Genomic DNA, 18,673 nt, shown 5'->3' on the forward strand with positions numbered 1-18,673 from the left:
CTTCTTCATTTCTGCCAAACCAACAAGTTTGCTTGATGCTGCATCTCTTCTTCCCAAAACACTTTTATTACATTCAAAGTATGAATCAATATTTATGACACTGTACTCAGCCACTCTTCCCAAAAACACTACTAGTTCTCTCTTCCCTGTTTTGAATTAATGTGTCCCTTTCCTCATAAGGGATGTAAGATCCCTTAGCCAAATACCAGTTGGCTGGCTTAGCCCCAGTCTGGGTAAATACTAGTTGACAGAATTTTCCTTTTCTTCTTTTTTCCTCCCCTACTCTATCCTTCTCTTTCTTCCTCTTGCTTCTTCTCCTCCTTTCTCTAACATTTTAATCTCCTTCTTCCTCTTTCTTCTTTATCTCTTCTTATCTTCTTATCTTACTTGTTTCCTCATTCCATTCTTTATCCATTTTCCTTCCTCTCTTTCATTACACTCATTTCAGAATGTTCCCAATTTTATCATACTTAAAAATGCTACTTTTAAAAATAAATTAAATGGAGTCTAAAAATGACTAATGAAACTAATGGTTATTTTTGGAAAAGATAAACAAAATCAGTAAACTCTTGACTAAGAAAAGGAGAGAGAAGAGTCAAATGAGTTAAAAAGGGAAACATTATAAGTTACACCACAGAAATATAAAGCATCATGAAATTATTATGAGCAATAATAATATGATAATGTAGAATAAATGGATAAATCCCATATACATACACCTTACCAAAAAGAAACAGAACATCTGAACAAACCAAGAACAAGTAGCAAGGTTGAATTTGTAATAAAACACCTACCATCAAGGAAAAGCCAAGGATCAGAAGGCTTCATGACTTGAATCTTACCAAACCTTTTAAGAAGAACTAATACCAATCGTCCTTAAGTTATTGCAAATAACAAGAGGAAGGAGTTCTTCCATACAGATTCTATAAGGTGAGTATTATCCTGTTACCAAAGTGAGATAAGGACATAACAAAAAAGACAACTTACAGACCAATATCTTTGTTAAACATAAGCACAAAAGTCCCCCCAAAATTTGCAAACTGAATTCAACAGTACTTTAAAAAGATTATTCACCATGATCAACTGGAATTTATCCCAAGAATGAAAGAATGTTTAAATTTTAAAAATCAATGAATGTGATATACCATATCAACAGATTGAATGACAAAACTATAGAATTATCTCAATTGATATAGAAAAGGTAATTGATAAAATTCAATATTTTTATAATAAAAATATCAAACAAATTAGGCATACATAACATACTTGAACGTGATAAAGACCATTTATAACAAGCCAACAGCTAAGATTGTATGGATTGGGGTAATGATGAAAGCTTTTTTTCCTAAGATCTGGAACAAGTCTAGGAGGCCCACTTTTACCATTTTTATTTACTATATCACTGGAAGTTCTGGTCAAAGTATTTAGGCAAGAGGAAGAAATAAAGATGAATAAAATCGTCACCATAGATGACATGATCTTATATAGAGAAAACTCAAAATTCTACCAAAATATATTAAAGCTAATAAACAAATTCAGCTGATGTGCAGGGAACAAAATCTACACAAAAAAATCAATAACTTTGCTAAATGCCTAAAGTAAATTATGTGAAATAGAAATTAAGGAAGAAATCTCACTTGCTATAGCTACAAATAAATAAATAAATAAATAAAAAACTAAGAATAAATTTAACCCAAAATATAAAAGTTCTTTATGGTGAAAATTATAAAACATTGATGAAAAAAAGTGAAGAAGACACAAAAAAGTAAAAAAAAGTATCCCATATACAAAGATTAGAAGAATAAGTATAGCTAAAATGTCCATACTAATCAAAGTGATTACAGATTCAGTGCATTTAGTATCCAAATACCAATGGCATTCTTTATAGAGCTAGGAAAAACAATTCTAAAATATTGTGGAACAACAAAAAGTCCAAATACCCAATGTCATACTGAGCAGAAAGATAAAAACAGAAGGCAATTATACCTGATTTTAAAATATTATAAATCTGTACTAATCTAAACAGCATGGTATTGACATTAAAAACAAACAAACAAACAAAAACATATAGACTAGTGGAGCAGAATGCAGAGCACAGTAGTAAACTCAGATTATCTACAGTCAACTAATTTTCAGAAAAGGTGCTAAGAACATGTATTGAAGAACGGTCACTATTTCTAATGTATGCTAGTGGGAAGATTGATATTCACATGCAGAAGAATGAAGCTATATCCCTCTCTCACCAGTTACAAAGATCTACTCAACATGGATTCAAGACTTAACTGTGAGGTCGAAAAGAACAATGTGCTACTAAAAGCAAACAGGGGAAATGCTCCAGGACATTGGAATGGATGAGCATATTTGGATAAGACCCCAAGCACAGTAAACAAAGCAAAAAGAGACAAATGGAATTATGTAAAACTAAAAACTTATGCAAAGCAAAAGAAACACTCAACAGAGGGCAATACAGAGACAACCTATAATGGAAGGAAATATTTGCAATGTGATCATCTGAAAAGGGATTGATATCCAGAATACATAAGGGACTCCAAAACTAAGTACCAGGGAAGAAAAGAAGGAAGGAAGGAAGGAAGGAAGGAAGGAAGGAAGGAAGGAAGGAAGGAAGGAAGGAAGGAAGGGAGGGAGGGAGGGAGGGAGGGGAGGGAGGAAGGAGGGAAGGAAGGGAGGGAGGGAAGAAAGGAGGGAGGGAGGGCAATAGATCTAAATGAACATTTCTCAAATGAGATATTAACTTACTCTAGTTAAAATGGCTACTGTCAAAAGTTAAAAAAAAAAAAAAAAAAACAAGTACTAGCAAGAATATGGGAAAGGGAGGACAAGGGAAAAGGGAACCCTTGCACACTAACCTATAGCCTTATGGAGAAAAGTATGGAAATTCCCCAGTAAATTAACAAGGAAACCATCATATGATTCAGCAATCCCACTACTGGGTTTATGTCTATCTAAAGCAATTTCCCTTTCTTTTTGGAATGCTGGAGATTAAACCTAGGACCTCTTACATACTAGGAAAGTGCTCTACCACCACCGTGCTACAGAGCCACCTCCCAGCCCCTTGGTGTACACCCAAAGGAAATACAAGCAGTTGAATCCACATTTGCACTCCCATTTCAGCACTAGCCATGATAGTCAAGAAATGGAAACAACTTAAGTGTTCATCAACTGATGGATGAAGAAAACACACACACACACACACACACACACATACACATAAAGCTATACATATATAGTGGAATGGCATTCAGTCATTAAAAAGTAATGAAATCCTGGGTTTTGCAACTTGTATAGAACTAGAGATTATCATGTTAAGTGAAGTCAACCAGGTACACAAAGACAAGAACTACATGATCTCATTTACAAATGGAATCAAAAAAGATGATAGTGTACATATGACAGTAGAATAGTGGTTACTAGCCACCAGAAATAGAAGATGGAAGAGGGAGGCATGGGAAGGTCGATCAATGGGTTCCAAGTCAGAGTTAGATATGAACATGAAGCTCGGGGGTACTATTCTGCAGTCTGGTGACCATGGAAAATAATGTCTTATACATTTCAGAAAGCTAGAAAAAAGAATTTTTAAAAAATATTTTTTAGTTGTCGATGAAACTTTTATTCATTTATTCATATGTGATGCTGAGAATTGAACCCAGTGCCTTACACATGTGAGGTAAGCACTCCACCACTGAGCTACAACCCCAGTCCAAAAAAAGGATTTTTAAAATTTTCACTACAAGAAAACATAAATATTTAAGGATAAATATGTTTAACCTGATTTAAACATTATGTTGGGTATACATGTATTGAAGATACATGGTACCCATTAACATGTATAATGTTTATGTTTTCATTATCAGTTAAAAGTTAAAAAGTAATGCTGCTCTTATCAAAATGACCCATGGTCTCCATGTTGCCAATGCCCAGTTTTTGCTATAAATGACATATCAGCAGGATTTGGCATGGTTCATCATTTCCTTCTTCTCACAAAACTTTAATCTTTAGCTTCCAGTATTCTGTGATCTCTTCGTTGCTCTTCTACTCTGGTTTTTCCTTCTATCTCTTCTTTTTTGTTCATCTTTACCTTCTTCTGTCTTAACATCTCATGTACCCAAGGCTTAAATTTTGACTTCTTTCCACACTTACATTCATTACCTTGGTGATCTTATCCAGTTTCATGACTTTCAACAACATCTACCTTATATCTGAAATTCCATTCATTGTAAGACATGCCATTATTTTAAATACTTCTCAGAAAAATAAAATAACTGCCACCATTTAATATATAACATACCACATAATATAGAATGCATTCTAATTTTAAGAGATGTTAGGTTGTGAAAAATGTGTGTTTTGGATTTGATGAAATTTAATATATAAATTTAGTATATAAATCATAAGTTGACCTCGAATGTATATTCCTATAATGTTCTAATATTCTGCTCTCTAGTTATTACATCTGACTACCTACTCAGTTTCTTCTCTTGGCTACCTGATAGTGAAATTTAACTTATGATGTCCAAACCAAGCATACTCATTTTCTATTCAATTTCTCCATTTCAGACATGCTTTCTTTGAATTTCCCTATTCGAGGACTGTGTAGTCTTTCTTAATTCCTTTTTTCTTGTCTTCTTTGTTTAAATTGCTTTAAACTTCTTTTAAAATTTGCATAAAGTAGCCAAAGATACTCTATTTATTCATTTTTTTAATATGTCCAGATAAATGAGGGAGTGGGACTACATATACACATGTGCAAGCCTGCATGTCTGCACACCTTGAAGTCATTTTCTTCCTGTGAGTCCAGTTGTAGATACTCTTTTAGTCAATTTCTTGTACTAATTATGGAGACAAACATTAGTTCCTATGAAAAATATTTTCTGTACCTAAGAATAATTTGAGTATCTAAAACTAAATTAGACCTCTAAGGGACCAACTACTTGGTTCAGTTTCTAACTCAGAAACTGAAAGGATGATATCAAGGGAAAGACAAAATGAAAACCACCACTCTAGAAATAAGACAAAAAATCAGTGTCAACTAGATAAATATTAAACATGAAGATTATTAAATATGTATTAATTCCAGTTAAAGATTTTCCAGTTAAACACCCTCTGCTTTCTAGTTATTCAACAACTGTAGTTATCCTTGATCTATGAAATCATCTTCAGTTACTAAATCTGAACCTAATACAATAAAGCACCAACTACTATGTAGGAAAGATTCTATTAATTAGCATGAGAGCATTTTGACTCACAATAATGATTATTCTGTAGTAACATTAATTTCATAATTATAATAGTGACCCTATAGCATCACAAAGAAATTTGATTAGTCTTTTTTCCACCTAATTTTCAGATAGTCTTTTTTTTTTTTTCAATTACAATACTGGCTTCTATTAAGTTTGACTTAACTATGCAAAACTTCACCCAGATGTAAATGAAGGGCCCAAGTTGAATGAGAAAAATGAATGAATGAAGGAAGGAAGGAATAAATCATTAGTAATTGAATAACATTTTACATTTCTTTCTATAAAGTATTTTTCTCTTGTTCATTCACCAGTAAGCCTAACAGAAAAGAATCATTATCTTCTTCTAGATTGAGAAAACAGAAGCATGGGATTACATCATAAAAATATCTCCCAGATATTTTAAAGGTCTTTGATTGTTACTATCCTTTAAATTATTATTATTGTTATTATATTACAAATTTGTCTGTTTCTACAATGTCTGCATGATTTATCTTATCATTTATACAATATATAACCTTTTGTTTGAAATTTTTTCTAATCAAAAACATCATCTTGCTAAGACTCAGGTGTTGTCTCTCAAACTCATTAAATTATTTAAAACTAAGAATCGAATTAAAATGGGTAACTCAAAAGGAAAGTCTGAAAATCAACATAAAGCCTAATTGTGAGTGCTGTTTTCAGTAACTGCCAGACTATTTTATTGAAGTCTAAATTACTGTAAGTGATGAGCTCAAGTTTTACCATCTTTAAAAAACAAGTCTGCTAGGCTGAAAGAAGAAAGTATGGACACTGCTTTATCTTCTGCTTTTACCTACTATCAGTTCAGGCACCCAGAGTCTGTATCAAAGAGTTAACTGTGGAGTCAACCATCGACTTCACAACTATTGATTGCTTTAGTGGCTAGAGCTTAGCTGCCTCCACCTTAACACTACACTACACTAGAGTACACCTAAAATTTTTAGGAAACAACTGCATAGTTAACATATGAAAGAAATAAAGGGAACAGAGTGGACTCTTAAATTGTTCGTGTCCAACATGTTCATGTGTAGTTCTAACAGGGATGTCATTTAGGTGACATTGAAGTTAGGAATATGCAACTTGAAATCTTCAAGTATTAGCCACATTCATTTTAAAGACCATGCATTAGTTTTTACTAATTATCTTCAAATTATGCATACTTTTCAGTAAGACATATTCAAAGTGATGGTTCCCAGCAGAGAAAAATCTTTACAAACTTATCAAACTTGAAAACTTTACAAAACTTTGAAACTTTTACAAACTTTTATCCTGCCTCTTAGCAGTGCAAACAGCAAATAATAGTCTTTCATATATCTGTTTGTTCCTTGCACTTGGTATGTACAAAAATGAATTATTTTTGCCTTGAAAATGCTTATGTGCCCCAAATCCCAGCAAAGCACTTGGCACTTACGTGTAAATATGTGGGTTTTTAATGCTAGCAACAGATTTCTGTCATGGAGTGAAGGTAAGAAAGGTAGATCATGGGATGAGTGTGAGCAGAGTCAAGGAAAAGCAAGATAAAATGAGATTTAGAGATTTAGTGTCCTCATTAGAAAGATAAAGGAAAATGCTGAAGGAGGTAAAAGAGAAGCATGAGGGAATATAGTGAACTTCAGGTCACCGAAATTAAAGTGGGTATTAAAAGTCCTCAGTGGACAAGGGCTCTTCACAAAGCAGCATTGTTAATATTTAACTTGGAGCTATTTCTATTGCTATGATATCACATTCACCTTTCCATCTTTTTCCAAATCTTCAATGGCCTCCCATGAATAAGTACATTTCTTGGGCTGAAGCTGTGTGTGCATGTGTATGTATGAATGTTGTTTTGTTTGAGGTTGTTTTTTCTCAAAACAAGGGGTGAAGTCATTTTCATAATGCAGAGCAAATATTGCATATATATGATGACAAGAAAGCCATCAACTGAGAAAGCAAATGTTTGAATCATATGAACAATTTTCTCCATCCTTTAGAACACTTCAAAATATTTGGAGTCAATTCTGGAATTCCAGAGAGTAAAAATCTACATTTAAGTCAATCATACCCAGATCTCAAGTGAACAGAATGATCTTAAACACAGGTAGCATTATTACAATGAATGCTAAATATTAATACCATCAAAAAGATCAGTGAAATCATAGAGATCATCCCCTCATTTTGCACACAGAATGAGGTGAGTGATCTGATTAAATATATCACCTAAAAGGTGCATCATCTCTGTTCTTTAGTATTTTGGGTAAAATCAGAGCTCTTTGTACTATTCAACGATTCAGATCCCTACAGCTTAATAGGGTTACACGTTCTGAATTTTCTTTAGAAGGAACATTCTTTGTATGCTCCTATCTGAGTAAAGTTGAATGTATAAGTGGATACTCACGTAAGAAGTCACATTTCAAAAATCATGTCTCAGAGTTCAGTGTTTTCTTGACCTGGTCTACATGCTTCACACTTAACTAACATTAAATTGGATAGAAATGTTCTTCCCCAGGCCACTTTAATATTAGGGAATATTTTTGACCTGTGTTGTTAAGTAAAATATATAAAACCAAAATAGTTTTTCTAATATACTGCTTCCTAAGTTTTCATGTAATGTTCTCCTTAGGCAAGAGAGTTATAAGTAGCAAGAAAGAGGGAACTACTGTTTGGATTCTATTATTGGAAATGCTGAAATACAGATAAGACTGTATTTGATCCTTTTAGTATTACTCATTTTATATTGTCTGCTTCTTTTCTTTTCCAAGCATTAGAATCAGGAATGCTAAGAATAGCAGTTACAGCATTTTCCATGAGTAGAAATGGATCAGGTTTCTATAAATAATGCATTTCAAATTAACTAGCTGCAACATCCTTGACATGCACAATCTTTCCTGGTTATGAGTTCCACAGGCACAAAATGTGTGTTCAAAATAAAATCACCCCCATGCACTGCCACTACAGAATTTCATTCTCTCCTAATGATAGCTACCCAGTTTACACTATGAAATTGCTCAGTTATATAGTTTGCAGCATGTCCTTCTTCATGATTCCCATCTTCATTAATATCACAGAATATTAAAAATTGTTTCCTGGGGAGAAAAAATCATAAACTACCAATTTCTGTAATTATTATATAACACATTGATCATTTTTGATACACTAAAAAAGTCAAATGCTATAATTAAGATGAGTGGTGGATAGTGTCTATGTCTCAAATTTAAAATAGTAGATTCAGGGTGGTTAAAGTTTTGTGATATATTTACTAGATACTAAATTCCCAGAGACAAGAGCCAGATGATTGAACTGTCTCTGTTAATTGTTTCTTTCTTAATGTCTCCAAAATTTTTATTTGTACTTTCTGTCTATATTAAGATCGTACTTTATTTGCAATTCTGATTAACCTGAGTTTCACATTTATTTCATGAACTAATAATTTAAAAGCTAAACTCTAAAAGTGTGTGTTTTAAAAGGTGTATTCATATGTTTGGGTATATACATATATATATATATATATTTATATAAAATATGTATGTATATATAAAACTTGAGTTTATTATGATATATATAGGACATTCTATTTCATTGGTGAGGACATAGTGTTCTGAGCTTATCAGTGAAATTTTTATGACTATGAGCTCTTCTATTATTTCTTTTCTATAGAAAGAAAGAAATTCCTGTGACTCAAAAATCATCACATCCCAACAGGTTTTATCCAGTTTTCACATCCCAAACAGATATATATGTAAGAGACACTCTGAACAAAAGGTCATTTTATTTTGGGGGGACTGTTGGGAACTTATAGCCATGAAATATACTGGACCACATATGAGAAATAATTGATTTTAAGATCTGTCTTGACAAAAGCAGACTAACAATGTTTTCCCCTCCTCTGAGGCCACAATAGAAGTTCAGGAGCAAGTATTTTGAAGCTAAATTATCTGTTCAAATCCCACCTCAAGTACTTTCTATCTCTATGCTGTTGAACCTGTTACCAACTTTTCTAAATTTTTTCCTAAACCTAACTCAAGAATTTGATGTTAAGGTTTAAGGAATAAGGTTTGAGAAATGTCTACCATAGTGTATGGCACAGAATAATAATACAATTATAATTGTTCTTTTTATCATTTTCATTTTTGTGAGCTTATAAAGTCTTAAAGTTGAGATGTCTAAATCGAAGTATCAAAAGACAGGAAGACAGAAAGAGGAAATACAGTTCATCCTTTATGCCATGACACACTCATAATTAGTAACCTTTAGTGACTCACAATTATATGTAGGATTTTGTCTAGGTGCCTCAGTAAGTATTCAAGGTTCGTAATTGACCCACTTTGTTCTACCTCTTCATATTTTGTATCTTCTTGATTTAAATTCTAGGATACAGAACATTAAGCTGTTCTAAGCTAATGGCATACACATTTATTGAACCTGTCTATCTTGATTTTTCTCTTTATTTGACATTCTTTTCTTTTGTCTTTTGAGGTGGTTCATTCATATTTTTACCTTTCACCTCTTATGAAACTTCCCATTACTGTCCACCTGACCACACACACAGTTACATTCAGATTGAGTTGCTGTTCCTCTTCCTGATCTCCATAGTACCCTGTTCCTGTGTCTCCACTATGCTGTCTCCTGCTTATTGGGCCAGCTTCAAAGGCTGATGATTAGTGCAATCGCATAAACTCCTCTCTCCAAATGGGCCCATGCATAGTTTTTAATGACCACTCTATCAAAGTTTGTTAATAAATTTATCTTCAATTTGTGCTTTGTAAGTGAAGTCTGATTGAATAATGAAAAGAGACAGAGATGGGGAAGAGGCTTGGAGCTTTGACTCATAGGAATCTCATCTCTAATTGTCTCCTTCCTCCCCTGAATAGGTCCTCAGTAGCCAACTTGCCTGTCATCTGGTGCCTTGGGCTCCACTCCATCTCCTCCTCCCTATCCCTACCCAGTGACCACTGTAACCCTGTTCTCCAAATGGGGGGTTGGCACAGATGCAAGTGAATGCTCAGTGGTATCTCAGTGCGGGGCACATGGCAACATACATCCTGGGCTGGTACATTTGTTGCATCAGTAGGCAACTTGTACACCTCTTGGCCTTAGTGGAGCCAATATCAAATGTAAGCTTAATAGTGTATGAGATCTCTTCAGTGTAGCCCATCTGTCTGGGGTTGGGTTGATGAGCCAGTGGGAAGAGACTATAACCATAGCCAAAAAAGTGTCACTGTAAATAGCAAATAGGAAAAAACATCACAGATCAAGAAAGAGGCTGCAAAAAAGTAAAGAAAAGTTTTGTATTTTATGATCTTTAGTGGTATGTTTCCACCAACTATTTTCTAAATAAGTCTCTTCTGTTTTGTGTTTCCTGGTGTCCTGCAAATTGTGTAGCCATCCCTGCCTGTATAGGACTATGATTTTGCTATGTTCTGGACTGTCCTTTTTTGCCTCGCAACCACAACAAATAGAATTATACTTATTACATAATGAGAAATATATATATAAATATATAGTGTATGTTGTATATATAACATATATATACATACATATACTTTACATATGTATGAAACTGTATGAAATATATGTGTGTTAAATAAATGAATAAAGAAATCATTGCAGCCTAATACAATTTACTACCTTCCATAGGTTGCTCTGTGATAAAGGCACGTTTGTAGGAAATTTTTTATTTTTTCATCATGACACAAAGAATAGTATGCAAAAGCTGCATAAAACTGAAATAGCATTTTCTATAAACTAATAAAATTGACTTCATGCCCTGCTTCGTTTCAAAGTGTAGGGTTGAAATCTTTTTGCACAACAGTTTTACTGTCTGACATATTTTAGGGAGGAAAAAGCTGTGTCTTCACTTTGATTTGGTAGTGTGATTAAAGAAGTGATTTTCATTTGTTTGTATCACTAAAGGGTTTTGAAATTACACCATGAAGGAACACAGCACATACTTGAGAGAAAATTGCAAACAGCAGAGAAATACATATCTATATATTTATCTATAAATGGACAGTAGTGATTAAATAAATCAAGTGATGAAATGCTCTATGTACTATAGTACCTAACCATTGGCAATTTACCACATTCATGGTGTCAATTTTATCATTATGTATGTTTATTTCAGACCTGAAGAAAGGGAAAGGAAAGCTTTAGGGTAGAGTGCTTTTGTAAATAAGCATATGTGCTATATGGTTAGACAAAGTCAGTCGAATGTTAATTTGCATTCATTCAATTTTTTACAACTAGTTGCTGACTATAAAATATAGAGGGATATTATAGTCTTGTGTTGAAAAACTCAAGAGCATAACAGAAGCAGATATTTGGATCAAATGCCTTGAATGTAAAGAGACCTGTACTAGGAATAGCAATCTATATTCAGTCACCAAATTTAAAAAAATACATTTTTAAACAGCAAAAAGTAAATGAGACACTTGAGATAGGACAGTAAGTAAAGTTAATAGAGTCTCTGACCTCATGGATCTTAGGGTCCACTGGAGATGAAAGGCATCAACTAATTAATAAGACATTTTTAGCAAATAGCTACATGTGTAATATGGGATCTAATGTACTAAAAAGAGCAATAGGAAGGAATAAGTTTTGAGGAAATTATATTGAAATTGAGGCCTGGCTGGGCATTTTGGTGCACACCTGTAATCCCAGCTATTCAAGAGGCTCAACCAACAGAATAATAAATTCAAGCCTCGCCACTTAGTGAGAACTTGTTTCAAAATAAAAAAGAGCTAAGGATGGAACTCTGTGGTGAGACAACCCTGGGTTCAATCCCTAGTAATGAAAAATAAGTAGTAAATAAATTAATTAATGAATGCCTGAAAATTAAGAAGAAATTAGGAAGACTAAAAGATGAGATGAAGCAATATTTCTGTTTGCTATTTTTGCAAACAGATAAAAGTTTAGTCTTACAATTATTTACATAGTTTAAAAAAAGGAACTAGATAATTTTTGAAAAGCAGCTGCACTAATTCATAACGTGTGATAGCTTAATGATGTTTGTGCTTTTCTATAGAGATTTGCTAGGCAAATTAATAAAGAGGAAAAATAATTGGTAATGGGACGTGACACTGCTTGAAAGTGGCTTAGTAAATGGAATGCTTCAATACTAAAAGAAAAAGTGCCATTTCAGTATTGAAGACTGTCCTTCCTAAAATTAAATTCAAATTAGTGAGATATTGTGCCACATTTAGAAGGGTGATTTGCACTGTTGGCAAGTGACTCAGCCAAGAATTCTTTCAAATTGTATGTCAGTCTTCCTATTGCTACTGGCAGCTGGGTGTTACTTAGAAAGTGGGGGTCCTAAGTTCTTGTCTCCCAGAAAGAAAGATGTCAGATGAAAGTCTCAGACTCAACACAAGCAGTTTAAGCAGTGGTGTTTTGTGGTTTATTAGCAAAGCAATAATGCGAAGTATGAAATAAACCCAAAAGGAAGTGGAGCAGGCTGCATCAAAAGGTGATGAGCATTACTACCTGGCTCTGACTGTTCTCATGCCAATGAGGATGGGAATTAAGTCCCTCCTTTTACTTCTACATCATTTGATTGATGTGTACCAGTCATGCAACTGTGTGATCAGTGTGAGGCACCTACTCATAACAAGTTAAGGAAGGCCACAAGGGGATCAAAACCACAATGTAAATATTATAGTGAATCCTAGGTCATTTGGGGACACATTCTTTCGGTACTATAAATACCTAACATTTTCTAAGTAAGAAGGAGGTGGTTTGTTCTATTTTCCTTCAAAATGGGAAGTCAAACCCACAGGTTAAGACCCCAAGGGCACAGGGATGTATCTGTTAAAATGCAAGGGGTTCAGCACACCTCTTGCCCATTCTGCCTGTGTCTACTTAGACACTTCCTCCAACACGGTGTTGGACAAATCATTACGTCTCCCTGAATCTCTGTCTCTTCATCTACACTACAGTGAAAATACTGCCCCAGGATGCATATGAGAATTAAATAAACATAAGTAAACATTTAAAAGTCCTAAAACATCCTAACTGCATAATAGAGAATCAATAAATCTTAATTTTTTTTCTATCCACTCATTTGTTCCTTTATTCTTCCAACAAACATATGTAGAAAATTTACTCTTTGAACAGCATAGAACACAGGATAAAGGAAAGATTTTAGAATCAAACATAATGGAGTTTTAAATAAAAATTGTACCTGTAGTAGCTATGTTGAGCACAATTACCTAAATTATCTGATTATTAGTTTCCAAATACATCAAATGTAAATGAAAGCCATCTTTCAGAATCATTATAAGAACAAGTGATGTTACATAAAATGTTTAACAAGTGAGAAATAGTATACACTCAACAAATGTTAGTTTAATTTTCTCATCTCTATTATTGCTCATTAGACACTATGATAGGTGCAATGCAGAAGAAAAAGTGAATTACTTATAATCTGCTCCTTATTTTGTGGTTGATATTATTCTGCAGGGAAATTCTACCTATAAATCATATATATATATACGTAAAATATATGCACACACACAAACACACACGTATATGTATGCATGCATTCTTTACTAAGTAAAGCAAAAGAAAGTTTAAAAATAAAGCATTGTTAAGTATTGAAAAGATGAAATAACTAAAACTAGGGAAAAGATACTAGTACTATCTTTTGGAAATATATACATATGTGTAATGCATATGTTACATTTATTTTTTCAGTGTCATTGTTTATCATCCTATTTATATAGATGAATATTCTATATTATCTTTTGGACAAAGTGCAATTGTATTTTGTGAAATTATGCTCAATTCAGAATAATATTGCTTTTTACTGTGGTGAATGATGTTGTTTTGCTGAAAATAAATTGGTAAATTTAGAGTTTAATTGTAGAAACATGTAATTGCATATATTACATTTCACTTGTCAGCTTGTTTTTGTTGTTATTGTCAAATAAAATGGATACTCATTTCAATTTTACCAATAGCATTAATTTTCTGCATCATTAAAATTGAACTCCAATATCTGCTTCCAGCTATGATGTAATGAAATATGGAAGGTCAATACTGTTAATTGAAAGGATTTTTAAAATTCTGGAGAAATTACAAAATCACGTTTTTGAAGGCTTAAGAGCACTATGAAAGCAGCAAAGAGTAGGACTAAAATGTCTCAGTGGTAAGCAGCTTTTAGAAATGAGCTCATGGTTTCTGTCCCTTTTTTATAGGAGGATTTTACTGATTCCTGTGGCAAGCTGTTGATTTGGGTTAGCTCTCCCATCTACAGAGACACCAGTGAGACTTTTGTCAGGAAATAAAGTACAAGGTTCAACACTTGACAGGTCTAGAAACATGAACAACTTCCTCCATAGATTTTTGAGGAATCCTTGGACTGAATGTAACTTTGAGAGCTAAAAAAAAACAAAAACAAAAACAAAAAACAAAAACAAAAAGTAAAACTTTCTCAAGAAATACTTAAGTCTCTGTTGCCATGGGTTGCACCTATTTATGAGAAGAGATCTAAAAATAGAGAATCCATGAAAAGGAAATGAACAGGGAGTGTCAATTGATGCTGTGCATTGGCCACTATTCCCTGTCCAGAGACACAAATGCACCAAAAAAATTCACAGGAAATACTCCTCCTTTGAAATATGGGAGACCTTGTCAAATTCTTTGCTGTAGCCAGAAAAAAAAACATCTATTTTGTATGTTCCAAGCAGTAACATGTGATTCCATTAATAAAAGAAGAGTATCTTCATAAGATGTATTCCCTATATTATGCTTAGGTTCTCTTCTAGTTTTGCTCCATCTTTCCCTTTTTAACTTCCTTTATTATTATACCTCCCATTGACTTCCTGTTTGGTGGTCTACAGATGGTAAAAATCTTCCATTTAAAAAAAATTAAAAGTGCTATGTTTGATATTTTCAGACCTTTCTTCATTCTTTATAAGAACACCAGTGTAAATACATGATCTAATTTTCAAGTCCAGATTTTATGACTCTAAGACCTCTATTACAGCAATAATTTATTTTTATATATATAATTTTCTTTATTCATTCATGGACATCTAGTCTGGTTATTGTTTGGTTATTGTGAATTTGGCTATTGTGCAGCAATAAGCATGAGATTGAATGTATCACTATAGTATAATGACTTGAATTCCTTAAGATAAATAATACCAAGAAGTGGTGGGTAATATGATGAATTAACTCCTACTCTTTTGACAAAAACTCCATACCAATTTCCATAATTATTGTGCTAATTTTCAATCACACCAAAAGTGTGTAAGTCTTTCTTCTCCACATCCTCTCTAGCATTTATTATTGTTTACATTCTTGATGACTGCCATTCTGACTGGAGTGAGAGGAAATCTCAGTGAAGTTTTTATTTCCATTTCTCTGATTGCTAATGATGTTGAACATATTTTCATATATTTACTGGCATTTATTTTTAGGTGTATCTGTTTAGGATATTTGCCCATTATTTGGATGATTATTTTTTGGTGTCTTGAGTTCATTATATATTCTGGTTACTAATCCTCTTTGTCAGAAGAGTGCATAGCAAAGACTTTCTCTCATTCTGTAGGTTCTCTCTTCACATTCTTAATCATTTCTTTTACTGTGCAGAAGCTTTTTAATTCGGTGCCATACCATTTGTTTATTCTTGGTATTATTTCCTGAGTTCTGGGGGATATTGAGAAAGTCATTGCTTGTGCCTACATGTTAGATTGTTGATCCTATTTTTCTTCTAGTAGTTGTATCTTTTCTTGTTTAATTTATAGGTCTTGGATCAATTTTGTCCTGACTTTCATGTGGGGTGAGAGATAAGGATCTAGCTTCATTCTTCTACATATGGATATTTAGTTTTCATAGCACCAATGTATGTTTTTGACACCTTTGTTAAGGATCAGGTGACTGTAGTTGTGTGGGTTTGTCTCTGTCTTTTATTCTATTCCATGGACCTGGGTGTCCATTTTATACTGTACTGTTTAGTTTTTGTTACTATAGTTCTGTAATGGACTTTGAAGTGAGGTATTGTGATGCCTCTAGCATTGCTATTTTGGTTTAGAATTGCTTTGTCTACTCTGGGTCTTTTATTCTTCCAGACAAATTTTAGGCCTATTTTCTCTAATTCTGCAAAAAGATGTCATTGGTATTTTAACAAGGATTGCTTTGATTCTGGGTACTGCTTTTGGTAACATGGGCATTTCTACAATTCTGCCTATCTGTGAACATGGGAAGTCTTTCCATCTTCTTGTGCCTTCTATAGTTTCCTTCTTTAGTTTTAAATAGATTTCACTGTAAAAGTTTTCACCTCCTTGGTTATATTTATTCCTTCATGTTGATTTTTACTTTTCAATTTTTAAAGTTATTGTGAATAAGATGGTTTTCCTAATTTCTTTCATAGCAGATTCATTTTTTATTATTTCTTTTTAATAATACACGATGATAGAACAATCCATTTGACAAAATTATGCAAGTATGAAATATATCTTAGTATAATTAGGATACCATTCTTATGAATGTACATGATGGTGAGATTCACTGTGGTGTATGCATATATGTACATAGTAAAATTATGTCAGATTCATTCCACTGTCTTTCTTTTCCATCTCTTCTTCCAATCCCTTCATTCCCTTTTGTCTAATCTTTTGAATTTCTATTCTTTCCTTCATCCTCTTCAATTGTGGGTTAGCTTTCATATATCAGGTAAAACATTTGAACTTTAGGTTTTGGGGACTGGCTCATTTCATTTAGTATGATAATCTCTAGGTACATCCATTTACTGGCAAATGTCATAAAAATCATTCTTCTTAATGACTGAGTAACACTCTGCTGTGTACATATACCACATTTTCTTCTTCTTACCACATCCATTCATCTGTTGAAGGGCGCCTAAGTTAGTTCCATAGCTTAACTATTGTGAATTGAGCAGTTAAAAACATTGATGTGGCCGCATCATTTTGATATGCTGATTTTAACTCCTTTGGATATATACTGAGGGGTGGGATAATTGGAGCAAAGGGTGGTTCCATTTCAATTTTCTGAGGAATCTCCATACTGCTTTTCAGAGTGGTTGCACCAATTTGCAGTCCCAATAGCAAGGTATGAGTTGTACCCTTTTCCTCACATTCTGGACAACATTTATTGTTACGGTGTTCTTGATAATTGCCATTCTGACTGGAGTGAGATGTGTAGTTTCAATTTACATTTCTCTAATTGCTAGTGATGTTGAATATTTTTTCATATATATTGTTGACCATTTGTATTTCTTCTTTTGAGAATTGTCTGTTCGGTTCCTTTCCCCCTTTATTGATTGGGTTATTTGTTTTTGTGGTGTTAAGTTTTTTGAGTTCTTTGTATATCCTAGAAATTAACACCCTATCTGAGGTTCAGGTGGAAAATATTTTCTCCCATTCTCTAGGCTCTCTCTTCATGCCCTTGACTGTTTCCTTTGCTGTGAAGAAGTTTTTAGTTTCTTTGTTGATTATTTTACTCAAAGAAGCTGAAAGAGAAATAAGAAAAATAATCCCATTCACAATAGCCTCAAAATAAAAAATACTTGGGAATCAATCTAACAAAAGTGTTGAAAGAGCTCTACAATAAAAACTACAGAACAGTAAAGAAAGAAACAGAGGAAGACCTTAGTAGATGAAAAGATCTCCCATGTTCTTGGTTAGGCAAAATTAATATTATCAAAATGGCCACACTACCAAAAGTGCTATACACATTCAATGCAATTCCCTTCAAAATTCCAATGATGTTCTTCATAGAAATAGAAAAAGCAGTCATGAAATTTATTTGATAAACTAAGAGACCCAGTATGGCTCTGCAGTCCTTAGCAAGAACATCATAGCAGGAGGCATAACAATGTCAGACCTTAAATATACTACAGAATTATCACCACAAAAAACATCATGGTTTCAGCATCAAAATAGGCATGAAGACCAATGGAACAGAATAGAAGACACAGAGACAAACCCACATAAATACAGTTACCTCATACTAGACGAAGGCACCAAATACATACATTGGAGAAAAGATAGCTTTTTCAACAAATGGTGCTGGGAAAACTGGAAATCTACATGCAGTATAATGAAATTTAACCCCTATCTCTCACCCTGCACAAAAAATAGACTTAAAGTGGATCGGAGACCTAGGAATTAGACCAGAAACCCTGCACCTGCTAGAAGAAAAGGTATTGGCAGCATGCCAACATATTGGCTCAGGAACTGACTTCCTTAACAAATTTTATTGTTGGCACATAGGAAAACTATTAATTTTTGTATGTTGATTTTGTAACCTGTTACTTTGCTGAATTTATTAGCTCTTTCAGTATTCTGGTGGAGTTTTTTAAAAAATCTTTTAAATATAGGCTCATGTAATCTGCAAGCTGTGTTAATTTTAGGTGTTTCTTTCCTTTGTTAAAAATACCATCCATTTCCTTCACTTTC

The sequence above is a fragment of the Sciurus carolinensis genome, chromosome 14, assembly GCF_902686445.1.
Source record: "Sciurus carolinensis chromosome 14, mSciCar1.2, whole genome shotgun sequence".
NCBI classification, from domain to species: Eukaryota; Metazoa; Chordata; class Mammalia; order Rodentia; family Sciuridae; genus Sciurus; species Sciurus carolinensis.